Below are 14235 nucleotides of genomic sequence, written 5' to 3'. Positions count from 1 at the left end.
GGTGGGGTTACGGCGGCTCTGGGTAGTGGGGTTACGGCGGCTCTGGGTAGTGGGGTTACGGCGGTTCTGGGTGGTGGGGTTATGGCAGCTGTAGATGGTGGGGTTAAGACCCCTCTGGGTGGTGGGGTTACGGCGGCTCTGGGTAGTGTGGTTAGAGAGGCTCTGGGTAGAGGTGTTACGGTGGCTCTGGGTTGTGGGATTATGGTAGCTCTGGGTCGTGGGGTTACAGTGGCTCTGGGAAGTGGGGCTACGGTGATTCTGGGTAGTGGGGATACGGTGCCTCTGTGTAGTGGGGTAATGGTGGCTCTGGGTAGTGGGGTTACGGTGGCACTGGGTGGTGGGGTTACGGCGGCTCTGGGTAGTGGAGTTACGGCGGCTCTAGATGGTGGGGTTACGGCGGTTCTGGGTGGTGGGGTTATGGCAGCTCTAGATGGTGGGGTTAAGACCCCTCTGGGTGGTGGGGTTACGGCGGCTCTGGGTAGTGTGGTTAGAGAGACTCTGGGTAGTGGGGTTACAGTGGCTCTGGGTTGTGGGGTTACGGTGGCTCTGGGTAGTGGGATTATAGTAGCTCTGGGTCGTGGGGTTACAGTGGCTCTGGGTATTGGGATTAAGGTGGCTCTGGGTAGTGGAGTTACGGTGTCTCTGGGTAGAGGGGTTACGACGGCTCTGGGTAGTGGGGTTACAGGTGGTTCTGGGTCGTGGGGTTACGGTGGCACTCGGTAATGGGGTTACAGTGGCGCTGGGTCATGGGTGTTACGGTGGCTCTGGGTAGTGGGATTAAGGTGGCTCTGGGTAGTGGGCTTACATTGGCTCTGGGTAGTCGGGTTACGGAGACCCTGGGTAGTGGGGTTACGGTGGCTCTGGGTTGTGGGGTTCCGGCGGCTCTGTGTCGTGGAGTTACGGCGGCTCTGGGTCTTGGGTTTACGGCGGCACTGGGTCTTGGGGTTACGGTGGCTCTGGGTAGTGGGGTTACAGTGACTCTGGGTAGTGGGGTTACGGTGGCTCTGGGTAGTGGGGTTACGGTGGCTCTGGGTAGTGGGGTTACGGTGTCAGGGTAGTGGGGTTACGGTGGCTCTGGATAGTGGGGTTACGTTGACTCTGGGTAATGGGGTTGCGGTGGCTCTGGGTAGTGGGGTTACGGTGTCTTTGGGTAGTGGGGTTACGGTGGCTCTGGGTAGTGGGGGTAACAGCGGCTCTTTGTAGTGGGGTTTCGTCGGCTCTGGGTGGTGGGGTTACGGCGGCTGTGGGTCGTGGTGTTACGGCGGCTCTGGGTCGTGGGGTTACGGCGGCTGTGCGTCATGGAGTTACGGCGGCTCTGGGTCTTGGGGGTTAAGGCGGCTCTTGGTAGTGGGATTACGGTGGCTCTGGGTAGTAGGGTTATGGTGGCTCTGGGTAGTGGGGTTACGGCGGTTCTGGGTGGTGGGGTTATGGCAGCTCTAGATGGTGGAGTTAAGACCCCTCTGGGTGGTGGGGTTACGGCAGCTCTGGCTAGTGGGGTTACAGCGGCTCTGGGTCGTGGGGTTACGACGGCTCTGGGTCGTGGGGTTCCGGCGGCTCTGTCTCGTGGAGTTACGGCGGCTCTTGGTCTTGGGTTTACGGCGGCTCTGGGTCTTGGGGTTACGGTGGCTCTGGGTAGTGGGGTTACAGTGACTCTGGGTAGTGGGGTTACGGTGGCTCTGGGTAGTGGGGTTACGGTGTCTTTGGGTAATGGGGTTACGGTGGCTCTGGGTAGTGCCTCTGGGTAGTGGTGTTACGGTGGCTCTGGGTACTGGGGGTTACAGCGGCTCTTGGTAGTGGGGTTACGTCGGCTCTGGGTGGTGGGGTTACGGCGGCTGTGGGCCGTGGGGTTACGGCGGCTCTTGGTAGTGGGATTACGGTGGCTCTGGGAGTGGGGTTATGGTGGCTCTGGGTAGTGGGGTTATGGTGGCTCTGGGTAGAGCGGTTACGGTGGCTCTGGGTAGTGGGGTTACGGTGGCTCTGGGTAGTGGCGTTACGGTGACTCCTGGTAGTGGGGTTACGGTGTCTCTGGGTCGTGGGGTTACAGTGGCTCTAGGCTTTGGGATTAAGGTGGCTCTGGGTAGTGGGGTTACGGAGGCTCTGGGTAGTGGGGTTATGGTGGCTCTGGGCAGTGGGGTTACGGTGGCTCAGGGTGATGGGGTTAGGGTGGCTCTGTGTGGTGGGGTTACGGTGGCTCTGGGTGGTGGGGTTATGGTGGTACAGTGGCTCTGGGTAGTGGGGTTACGGTGGCTCTGGGTTGTGGGGTTACGGTGGCTCTGGGTAGTGTGGTTAGAGAGGCTCTGGGTAGAGGGGTTACGGTGGCTCTGGGTATTGGGATTAAGGTGGCTCTGGGTAGTGGAGTTACGGTGTCTCTGGGTAGAGGGGTTACGACTGCTCTGGGTAGTGGGGTTACGGTGGTTCTGGGTCGTGGGGTTACAGTGGCGCTGGGTCATGGGTGTTACGGTGGCTCTGGGTAGTGGGTGTTACGGCGACTCTGGGTAGAGGGGTTACGACGGCTCTGGGTAGTGGGGTTACGGTGGCTCTGGGTAGTGGGATTACGGTGGCTCTGGGTAGTGGGGTTACATTGGCTCTGGGTAGTCGGGTTACGGTGACCCTGGGTAGTGGGGTTACGGTGGCTCTGGGAAGTTGGCCTACGGTGATTCTGGGTAGTGGGGATACGGTGCCTCTGTGTAGTGGGGTAATGGTGGCTCTGGGTAGTGGGATTACGGTGGCTCTGGGTAGTGGGGTTACATTGGCTCTGGGTAGTCGGGTTACGGTGACCCTGGGTAGTGGGGTTACGGTGGCTCTGGGAAGTTGGGCTACGGTGATTCTGGGTAGTGGGGATATGGTGCCTCTGTGTAGTGGGGTAATGGTGGCTCTGGGTAGTGGGGTTACGGTGGCACTGGGTGGTGGGGTTACGGCGGCTCTGGGTAGTGGGGTTACGGCGGCTCTAGATGGTGGGGTTACGGCGTTTCTGGGTGGTGGGGTTATGGCAGCTGTAGATGGTGGGGTTAAGACCCCTCTGGGTGGTGGGGTTACGGCGGCTCTGGGTAGTGTGGTTAGAGAGGCTCTGGGTAGAGGGGTTACGGTGGCTCTGGGTTGTGGGATTATGGTAGCTCTGGGTCGTGGGGTTACAGTGGCTCTGGGAAGTGGGGCTACGGTGATTCTGGGTAGTGGGGATACGGTGCCTCTGTGTAGTGGGGTAATGGTGGCTCTGGGTCGTGGGGTTCCGGCGGCTCTGTCTCGTGGAGTTACGGCGGCTCTTGGTCTTGGGTTTACGGCGGCTCTGGGTCTTGGGGTTACGGTGGCTCTGGGTAGTGGGGTTACAGTGACTCTGGGTAGTGGGGTTACGGTGGCTCTGGGTAGTGGGGTTACGGTGTCTTTGGGTAATGGGGTTACGGTGGCTCTGGGTAGTGCCTCTGGGTAGTGGTGTTACGGTGGCTCTGGGTACTGGGGGTTACAGCGGCTCTTGGTAGTGGGGTTACGTCGGCTCTGGGTGGTGGGGTTACGGCGGCTGTGGGCCGTGGGGTTACGGCGGCTCTTGGTAGTGGGATTACGGTGGCTCTGGGAGTGGGGTTATGGTGGCTCTGGGTAGTGGGGTTATGGTGGCTCTGGGTAGAGCGGTTACGGTGGCTCTGGGTAGTGGGGTTACGGTGGCTCTGGGTAGTGGCGTTACGGTGACTCCTGGTAGTGGGGTTACGGTGTCTCTGGGTCGTGGTGTTACAGTGGCTCTAGGCTTTGGGATTAAGGTGGCTCTGGGTAGTGGGGTTACGGAGGCTCTGGGTAGTGGGGTTATGGTGGCTCTGGGCAGTGGGGTTACGGTGGCTCAGGGTGATGGGGTTAGGGTGGCTCTGTGTGGTGGGGTTACGGTGGCTCTGGGTGGTGGGGTTATGGTGGTACAGTGGCTCTGGGTAGTGGGGTTACGGTGGCTCTGGGTTGTGGGGTTACGGTGGCTCTGGGTAGTGTGGTTAGAGAGGCTCTGGGTAGAGGGGTTACGGTTGCTCTGGGTATTGGGATTAATGTGGCTCTGGGTAGTGGAGTTACGGTGTCTCTGGGTAGAGGGGTTACGACTGCTCTGGGTAGTGGGGTTACGGTGGTTCTGGGTCGTGGGGTTACAGTGGCGCTGGGTCATGGGTGTTACGGTGGCTCTGGGTAGTGGGTGTTACGGCGAATCTGGGTAGAGGGGTTACGACGGCTCTGGGTAGTGGGGTTACGGTGGCTCTGGGTAGTGGGATTACGGTGGCTCTGGGTAGTGGGGTTACATTGGCTCTGGGTAGTCGGGTTACGGTGACCCTGGGTAGTGGGGTTACGGTGGCTCTGGGAAGTTGGCCTACGGTGATTCTGGGTAGTGGGGATACGGTGCCTCTGTGTAGTGGGGTAATGGTGGCTCTGGGTAGTGGGATTACGGTGGCTCTGGGTAGTGGGGTTACATTGGCTCTGGGTAGTCGGGTTACGGTGACCCTGGGTAGTGGGGTTACGGTGGCTCTGGGAAGTTGGGCTACGGTGATTCTGGGTAGTGGGGATATGGTGCCTCTGTGTAGTGGGGTAATGGTGGCTCTGGGTAGTGGGGTTACGGTGGCACTGGGTGGTGGGGTTACGGCGGCTCTGGGTAGTGGGGTTACGGCGGCTCTAGATGGTGGGGTTACGGCGTTTCTGGGTGGTGGGGTTATGGCAGCTGTAGATGGTGGGGTTAAGACCCCTCTGGGTGGTGGGGTTACGGCGGCTCTGGGTAGTGTGGTTAGAGAGGCTCTGGGTAGAGGGGTTACGGTGGCTCTGGGTTGTGGGATTATGGTAGCTCTGGGTCGTGGGGTTACAGTGGCTCTGGGAAGTGGGGCTACGGTGATTCTGGGTAGTGGGGATACGGTGCCTCTGTGTAGTGGGGTAATGGTGGCTCTGGGTAGTGGGGTTACGGTGGCACTGGGTGGTGGGGTTACGGCGGCTCTGGGTAGTGGGGTTACGGCGGCTCTAGATGGTGGGGTTACGGCGGTTCTGGGTGGTGGGGTTATGGCAGCTCTAGATGGTGGGGTTAAGACCCCTCTGGGTGGTGGGGTTACGGCGGCTCTGGGTAGTGTGGTTAGAGAGACTCTGGGTATTGGGATTAAGGTGGCTCTGGGTAGTGGAGTTACGGTGTCTCTGGGTGGAGGGGTTACGACGGCTCTGGGTAGTGGGGTTACAGGTGGTTCTGGGTCGTGGGGTTACGGTGGCACTTGGTAATGGGGTTACAGTGGCGCTGGGTCATGGGTGTTACGGTGGCTCTGGGTATTGGGATTAAGGTGGCTCTGGGTAGTGGGCTTACATTGGCTCTGGGTAGTCGGGTTACGGTGACCCTGGGTAGTGGTGTTACGGTGGCTCTGTGAAGTGGGGCTACGGTGATTCTGGGTAGTGGGGATACGGTGCCTCTGTGTAGTGGGGTAATGGTGGCTCTGGGTAGTGGGGTTACGGCGGCTCTAGATGGTGGGGTTACGGCGGTTCTTGGTGGTGGGGTTATGGCAGCTCTAGATGGTGGGGTTAAGACCCCTCTGGGTGGTGGGGTTACGGCGGCTCTGGCTAGTGGGGTTATGGCGGCTCTGGCTAGTGGGGTTATGGTGGCTCTGGGTTGTGGGGTTATGACGGCTCTGGGTCGTGGGGTTCCGGTGGCTCTGGGTTGTGGGGTTACGCCGGCTCTGGGTTGTGGGGTTACAGCGGCTCTGGGTCGTGGGGTTACAGTGGCTCTGGGTCGTGGGGTTACGACGGCTCTGGGTAGTGGGGTTCCGGCTGCTCAGTGTCGTGGAGTTACGGCGGCTCTGGGTCTTGGGGTTATGACGGCCCTTGGTCTTGGGGTTACGTCGGCTCTGGGTAGTGGGGTTGCGGTGGCTCTGGGTAGTGGTGTTACGGTGTCTTTGGGTAGTGGGGTTACGGTGGCTCTGGGTAGTGGGGTTAAGGTGGCTCTTGGTAGTGGTGTTACGGTGGCTCTGGGTACTGGGGGTTACAGCGGCTCTTGGTAGTGGGGTAACGTCGGCTCTGGGTGGTGGGGTTACGGCGGCTGTTGGTCGTGGGGTTACGGCTTCTCTGGGTCGTGGGGTTACGGCGGCTGTGCGTCATGGAGTTACGGCGGCTCTGGGTCTTGGGGGTTAAGGCGGCTCTTGGTAGTGGGATTACGGTGGCTATGGATAGTAGGGTTATGGTGGCTCTGGGTAGTGGGGTTACGGCGGTTCTGGGTGGTGGGGTTATGGCAGCTCTAGATGGTGGAGTTAAGACCCCTCTGGGTGGTGGGGTTACGGCAGCTCTGGCTAGTGGGGTTACAGCGGCTCTGGGTCTTGGGTTTACGGCGGCACTGGGTCTTGGGGTTACGGTGGCTCTGGGTAGTGGGGTTACAGTGACTCTGGGTAGTGGGGTTACGGTGGCTCTGGGTAGTGGGGTTACGGTGGCTCTGGGTAGTGGGGTTACGGTGTCAGGGTAGTGGGGTTATGGTGGCTCTGGATAGTGGGGTTACGTTGACTCTGGGTAATGGGGTTGCGGTGGCTCTGGGTAGTGGGGTTACGGTGCCTTTGGGTAGTGGGGTTACGGTGGCTCTGGGTAGTGGGGTTAAGGTGGCTCTGGGTAGTGGTGTTACGGTGGCTCTGGGTACTGGGGGTAACAGCGGCTCTTTGTAGTGGGGTTTCGTCGGCTCTGGGTGGTGGGGTTACGGCGGCTGTGGGTCGTGGTGTTACGGCGGCTCTGCGTCGTGGGGTTACGGCGGCTGTGCGTCATGGAGTTACGGCGGCTCTGGGTCTTGGGGGTTAAGGCGGCTCTTGGTAGTGGGATTACGGTGGCTCTGGGTAGTAGGGTTATGGTGGCTCTGGGTAGTGGGGTTACGGCGGTTCTGGGTGGTGGGGTTATGGCAGCTCTAGATGGTGGAGTTAAGACCCCTCTGGGTGGTGGGGTTACGGCAGCTCTGGCTAGTGGGGTTACAGCGGCTCTGGGTCGTGGGGTACGACGGCTCTGGGTCGTGGGGTTCCGGCGGCTCTGTGTCGTGGAGTTACGGCGGCTCTTGCTCTTGGGTTTACGGCGGCTCTGGGTCTTGGGGTTACGGTGGCTCTGGGTAGTGGGGTTACAGTGACTCTGGGTAGTGGGGTTACGGTGGCTCTGGGTAGTGGGGTTACGGTGTCTTTGGGTAATTGGGTTACTGTGGCTCTGGGTAGTGGCTCTGGGTAGTGGTGTTACGGTGGCTCTGGGTACTGGGGGTTACAGCGGCTCTTGGTAGTGGGGTTACGTCGGCTCTGGGTGGTGGGGTTACGGCTGCTGTGGGTCGTGGGGTTACGGCGGCTCTTGGTAGTGGGATTATGGTGGCTTTGGGAGTGGGGTTATGGTGGCTCTGGGTAGTGGGGTTATGGTGGCTCTGGGTAGAGCGGTTACGGTGGCTCTGGGTAGTGGGGTTACGGTGGCTCTGGGTAGTGGCGTTACGGTGACTCCTGGTAGTGGGGTTACGGTGGCTCTGGGTAGTGGGGTTACGGTGTCTCTGGGTAGTGGGGTTACGGTGGCTCTGGTAAGTGGGGTTACGGTGGCTCTGGTTAGTGTGGTTATGGTGGCTCTGGGTACTGGGGGTTACAGCGGCTCTTGGTAGTGGGGTTTCGTCGGCTCTGGGTGGTGGGGTTATGACGGCTGTGGGTCGTGGGGTTACGGCAGCTCTGGGTCATGGGGTTACGGTGGCTCTGGGTAGTGGGGTTATGGTGGCTCTGGGTAATGGGGGTTATGATGGCTCTGGGTAGTGGGTTTACGGTGGCTCTGGGTAGTGGGGCTACGGTGATTCTGGTTGCTGGGGTTATTGTGGCTCATGGTAGTGGCGTTACGGATGTTCTGGGTAGTGGGGTTACGGCGGCTCTGGGTAGTGGGGTTACAGCACCTCTTGGTAGTGGAGTTACGGCGGCTCTGGATAGTGGGGTTACTGCGGATCTGGGAGGTGGGGTTACGGTTCCTCTGGGTAGTGGGGTTACGGTTCCTCTGGGTAGTGGGGTTACGGTGGCTCTGGGTAGTGGGATTACGGCGGCTCTGGGTAGTGGGGTTACGGTGGCTGTGTAGTGGGGTTACGGTGGCTCTGGGTCATGAGTTTACGGTGTCTCTGGGTCGTGGGATTACGGTGGCTCTGGGTCGTGGAGTTACATTGGCTCTGGGCAGTGGGATTAAGGTGGCTCTGGGTAGTGGGGTTACGGTGGCTCTGGGTAGTGGGGGTTAAGGAGACTCTGGGTAGTAGGGTTAAGGTGATTCTGGGTAGTGGGGATACGGTGGCTCTGAGTAGTGGGGTTACGGTGACTCTGGGTAGTGGGGGTTACGGTGGCTATGGGTAGTGGGTTACGACGGCTATGGGTGGTGGGGTTACAGCGGCTCTGGGTAGTGGGGTTACGGTGGCTCTGTGTAGTTTGGTTATGGTGGCTCTAGGTCGTGAGGTTACGGTGGCACTCGGTAGTGGGGTTACGGTGGCTCTGGGTCGTGGGGTTATGGTGGCACTCAGTCGTGGTGTTACGGTGGCTCTGGGTATTGGGCTTACGGGACTCATTTAAGGACTCTTATATTTGGACTTCAGCGATTGTTTTCCAATGTATTGTACACTTTGTTTACAGTTCTTCATGGGATTAAATGTGTATGTTGTGTACAGTTTTCTTTGACTGCCAATAAGTGGTAATTGTGTCTGTCCAGAGGAAAAATGAATCTCTGAGTTTTTATGTGTGTACTTGTCAATAAATCGGAATCTATATGGCACCATTTGTTCCCAATTGTTCTTTATTTGTTTCGCTGCGTAGGTTGAGTTGGTTCTTTTTGGCATGACCAAGAAGTGGTAACTCTGCCTCGCCTCCAGGAACAAGAATCTCAGGGTTGAATCTGAAGTTGGCCCAAAGGGTCTGTTTCTACGCTGGGAATCTTTATGACTCTGTGAAAAGATCTGAGTGGCGGGAAATAATTTTTTTCAGGGAATGCCACAGTAAAGTCTGGAAATTCAAACTGTGTTTAATTGTAATGATTCAGCAAAAATATGAGGAGAATTAGGATCAGTTGTTGGGAGAGAACAGGGAAGCAGAGCTCAAGTCCCCTCCTTTCCTGTCACAAGGAAATACAAGACCATGAGAGAAGGTCCTATGGACATTGAGCCATGTACACGGTGCACAGGCTTTGTTGGGAAGAGTTGGAGCTGAAGCAGGGGCCCTCAGCAAAGCCACATCTGTCCCCATCTTTATAACCATCCTGACTGGGACTGTTGGAACCCTCCTTATTTGCTCAACAGCATTGAACACAGAACATTCCAGCACAGACCGGCCGTTCATTCCACGATGTTGTGCTGACCGACGTAAACCTTCTCCATAACAATCTAAACCCTCCCCACCTTACACCTGTCACCCTTTATTATCCTTACATCCATCTGCCTGTCAAAGAGTCTTCAATGTCCTGGTTGTCCCAGCCTCGATCACCACCCTCGGCAATGCATTCCAGGCAGTACCACTCTCTGTGTGGACAAACGAAAGAGTCAGATCTCTCTCACATTTCCAAGAGTTAAGATTCAATTTATTGCCATGTAATAAAGACAGTGCAACATTACACAAAATTTGTTTTTCGTCTGCTGTAGGGCAGACAGATTTGACATTGGCAGAAATTGCTTGAAGCACCTCTTTACAGTCAGAGAAAGAGAAGCAAATGAGACCTCCCCAGAGTCACTGAGCGTCCGTCAATTTGGCTCCAACCCTCCCATCGCCCCTGTTACCACACAGAATCTAGTCCAAACCATCAGCAGCTTGAGCTCCAGATCTGAGCCCCCATCATGATGAGGAACCCTTCAGGGACCTCGGCCCCCTCTCTCATCCTGCTTCAGATCCCTGGATCCACTTCGGCCAATCTTGAGCCAGTCTCCTGCAGTCCCGTGAATCCCTCAACTACACTCGTCAGCAGCTCACAGCCTGAGGAGTTTCCTTCCCTCGAATCGCCCCCACCCCCCCCCCCCCCCCGCCTGTGGGTTCAACCACAGAACCCCTCTCTGGGCTGCCGCTGTGATCCTGTCCCAGGGGTCACCTCCTCTTCATCTCCTTCTTAAACCGGGTTGGGCTCCCCATTTCCTGGTGCCCTGAGCCAGTCCTCTGCTTCCCCGAAGTCTCTCACCTCTCCTGGCTGCTGCCAATCATAGGCCCTGCTATCCTGGAGGCGGCCCCCACGGCTGCAACATTTTTAAAATAAAACCAGCGTCAGGTCAATTTACAGGTCTTTTAAAGCCTTTCCGGATCCAACAGCATTCAGACTAGATGGTAGGAGCCCACGACGGAGCACTGGGTTTCCGCTCTCCGTGGGTCTGCAGCTCCGCCAGTGCTGCCATGTTCTCCCAGTCCCAGCTCTATGAACAGTCAGGGTACCAAGGCTGTGTGGAGAAGCAGGGGAGTGGGATGGTGGGAGAATGGATCAGTTCATGATGAAATGGTGGAGCGGACTCGATGGTCTGAATGGCCGACCTGCTCCTAGGTCTCATTGTCTCATCTTTTGCAAAGTACAGACATGGTTTTTAAACCAAAACACACAATTTGTAAATCACAGTTTGGGCTTTTTAAATGAAAACTGCCCACATTTCGGCCCTGCAAAGTTGTGGTTTTTGATCCCAAAACACCACACATTTTGTCAAATACAACCTGATCTTTTGGAAAAAAATATTACTGTGCACTTTCCTGCAAAACACAGCACAGGCCCTTTGGCCCTCGATATTGTGCTGACCCATATATTCCAATACAAAACTTTCCCGACCCTGTTTTCTTTATCCATGTGCCTGTCTACGAGTCTCTTAAATCCCCTAATGTTTCAACCTCCACCTCCATTCCAGGCCACCACAACTCTGCTTAAAATAAACTTACCCCTGATGGATCACCGAAATTCCCCTCTCTCCACTGTGGACACACGTCCTCGGGTGTTTGCTATTCCTGCCCTGGGAAACAGGCGTTTGCTGCCCACCCTATCTATGCCTCTCTGAATCTGGGAGACCTCTATTAAGTCTCCTCTGATCCTTCTGCCTCCAAAAAGAAAAGGCCCAGCTTTACTTACCTTGCCTCATCACTTCTTTTCCAATCTGGACAACCTCTTTACAGGAAGGAACAGGTGAATCTTTGGAGAGGCTGCAGAGCAGATGGACCAGGATGTTGTCTGGATTGGAGAATGTGCCTTGTGAGGCAAGGTTCAAAGACCTTGGGCTTCTCCCTTTGAAGTGAAGAATGAGATGGGCCTTGGAAGTCTACAAGATGATGAGGCATAGATCGGGTGGACCACCAGCACCTTCCCCCAGTTTGGGAGAGTAGCAAACACCAGGTAACGTCTGTACACAGTGAGGGGAGGAATGTTTAGGGGAGACATCAGAACCAAACATTGAGAGGAGTGGGTGCCTGGAATGATTGACCTGGGAGGTGGAGGCTGGTACAGTCAGGACATCTAAAAGAGTCTGAGGGTCTTAGGCACATGGATGGAAGAAAGTGAGAGGGTGATGAGGAGATGGCTGCAGTTAAAGAAGACAGCTCACTCCCAAACTCCCCACAGCTGAGTGGGAAACACTTGCTTTCAGATCAGATTCGATACAATTTATTGTCATGTAATCAGACAGAAATGTAATATTACACATCATCAGCGACAATATTACAGCAGCAATCATCGGGCATGAACACCACCCAGAACATGCTCTGTTCTCACTGGCACCATCAGGAAAGAAGTCTCGATGCCACAAGCCTCGCACCACCAGGTTCAGAAAGAGCTGCTCCCCCTCCACCATCAGACTCCTCAACTACAAACTGTCACGTGAATCAAAGCTCGCACAACTGGAGGGGGAATAAATGCTTTGATTAGCTTATAACTATGGGAGGATCTCACAGACATCTTCGGAAGGGTTCTCTGTTTAGGCAGGAAAACAGGGTTAGATGGGGCAGAGCCAGGAGGCCGGGCCAGGTATCAGCGCAACACACTACCAGTGAATCCCAGTTCACTGCATTCACCCCTTCTTGTAGAATTTAGGGTCTGTGAATGAAGACAGAGATCATGGGTTCAGAAGAAAAGTTGAAAAATAAACATTTACAAATTTACAGAATTAAGCGATGCGGGGACCTGTAGATCCTGGTGGAGCACCTTAGCACTGGGGGGGGGGGCCTTAGGCTCCTTGGGTCTCCTGGTCCCCTTGTGAGGGAGGAGAGGTGGGCTGGTCCTCTGGCTTAATGGTGGAGGGGGATGCACTTTCCTCCTGATCTGGATCCCCCGAGGCCCTGACTGGGGGCTGTGAGAATGAGCTCCGTGACTTGCAGGGCACCTGAGGCAACAGACCCTTTGATCTGGTGGTTACCAGGGCCTGATGGAGACCGTGTTCTCCCTCCCATCCGGGTATCCACAAAGGCATACGTGGGATTGGTGTGGAGCAGGTTCGCCCTTTCCACCAGGGGGTCGGTTCTTGCTTCTCCTCACGTGCTTCCTGAGAAGGACTGGACCCGGAGTGGTGATCCAGGTTGGGAGTGTTGTTCTCGATGTCGACCTACTTTCCAAATTGAGTAAGAGCTTGTGACGAGTAGTGTTGGTCATGGTACATAGTAGCGACTGGATGGAATGGAGCGCCATAGGGAGGACTTCCTGTTACCCCTCACCAGCAGGTGGCTCGTCACTCATAAAGGATGAATCTAGCTGGGACACCTGAACAGTGCTCTAACAAACCTTTCCCAATTGATCTCCCAAAAACATATCTATATACTCTGTCACACATTGCTGAAGTCCACAATCAGCTCTTTGACGCAGACAGTGGGTGTTATATTGCTTCAGCCAAGATTTCTGTCTCCGTCCTGTGTGCTGACCCATTGACCCTTTTTATACAGTGCACTGCTGTGGTATCATTTGCTAATAAGTGATTGGAAAATGTAATTTCTTAATCAGTCATAGGTGCAAAGAGAATAGAGCAGGAGATGGAATTGGCCACCCTGTGACTCTCCGCTCCTGATTGTGGAGGAGATGAGTTTGCCAATCCGTACTCTTTGGGGTCTGAAGGGAAGGAAATCCAAGTGGTCAAGTCACCTTTATTTATCATTCAAACCATTGCCATTAATATCACAGGAAAGATGAGAGAGGGTTTCTCCAGGAACAAGAAGCATATTGACATAAATCGAAATGAACTATTAAGTCATAAGACAATTTTTTTAAAAACCCACGAAAACAAACCCATGATATACGAGTACACATATGTTCTCGGAATAGAGGAGCCTGATGGCTTGCGGATAAAAGCTGTTACACAATCTGGATGAGTGGGCCCGAACGCTCCTTCCAGATGGAAGAATGGAGACCATTTCCAAGAAGGGTGTGTGAAGTCTTTCACCATATTATTTGCCTTCCACGTGGATCTTGCCTTGTAGATGTCCATCATGGCAGGAAGAGAGACCTCAATGATATTCTCCGCTGATTCCACTATCCTCTGGAGGGTTTTGAGGTCTGAGGTGGTACAGTTTCCAAACCAGAGTGTGATGCAATGGCTCCGAATCCTCTCAATACATCCTCTGTAGGATGTCGTGTGGATGGAGGGTGGGAGATGAACTTTCCTCTGCCTTCAGAGGATGAAGAGATGCTACTGGGCTTTCTCGATAATGGAGCTGGTGTTGAGGACCAGGGGAGATTCTCCACCAAACGCACACCAAGAAACCTGGTCGTTTTCACAACCTCAACGGTGGAGCCGTCAGTGGTCAGTGAACAGAGATCCTTCGGGCCTCCCTGAAGTGGACAACCATCTCTTTGGTTTTATTAACATTCAGATATAGACTGTTGGCTCTGCACTAGTCTGTTAGCAACTGCACCTCAACACTGACTCATCATTCTTGCTGATAAGGCCCACCACGGTCGCATCATCAATGGACTTGAGGATATGGTTTGAGCTGAGTCTAGTTGCACAGCCATGGGTCAGCAGAGTAGACACCAATGGACAAGCCCACAGCCCGGGGGAGGTGGGGAGGGGTGATGATCTGGGAAGTCCTGATTGTGACCCAGAATGCTTGAGATCTCCCCCACAGGATGTCAAGAATCTAACTGCAGAGGGAAGTGTTTAGGTCCAGCAGGTTCAACGTCTCCATCAGGTACTGAGGTCTGATTGGGTTGAAGGCTGAAGTGAAGTCAATGAACAGCATTCCAACAGACCTGTGTTTGCTTCCAGATGGGTGAGGCTAAATGGAGGGAGGTGGTGATGGCATAATCCATAGAGCAGTTTGATCAATATACGAATGGCAGGGGGTCCAGTGAGGGGAGCAACAG

The sequence above is a fragment of the Narcine bancroftii genome, unplaced genomic scaffold, assembly GCF_036971445.1.
Source record: "Narcine bancroftii isolate sNarBan1 unplaced genomic scaffold, sNarBan1.hap1 Scaffold_104, whole genome shotgun sequence".
NCBI lineage: Eukaryota > Metazoa > Chordata > Chondrichthyes > Torpediniformes > Narcinidae > Narcine > Narcine bancroftii.
Note: the sequence above shows the minus strand (reverse complement) of the source record.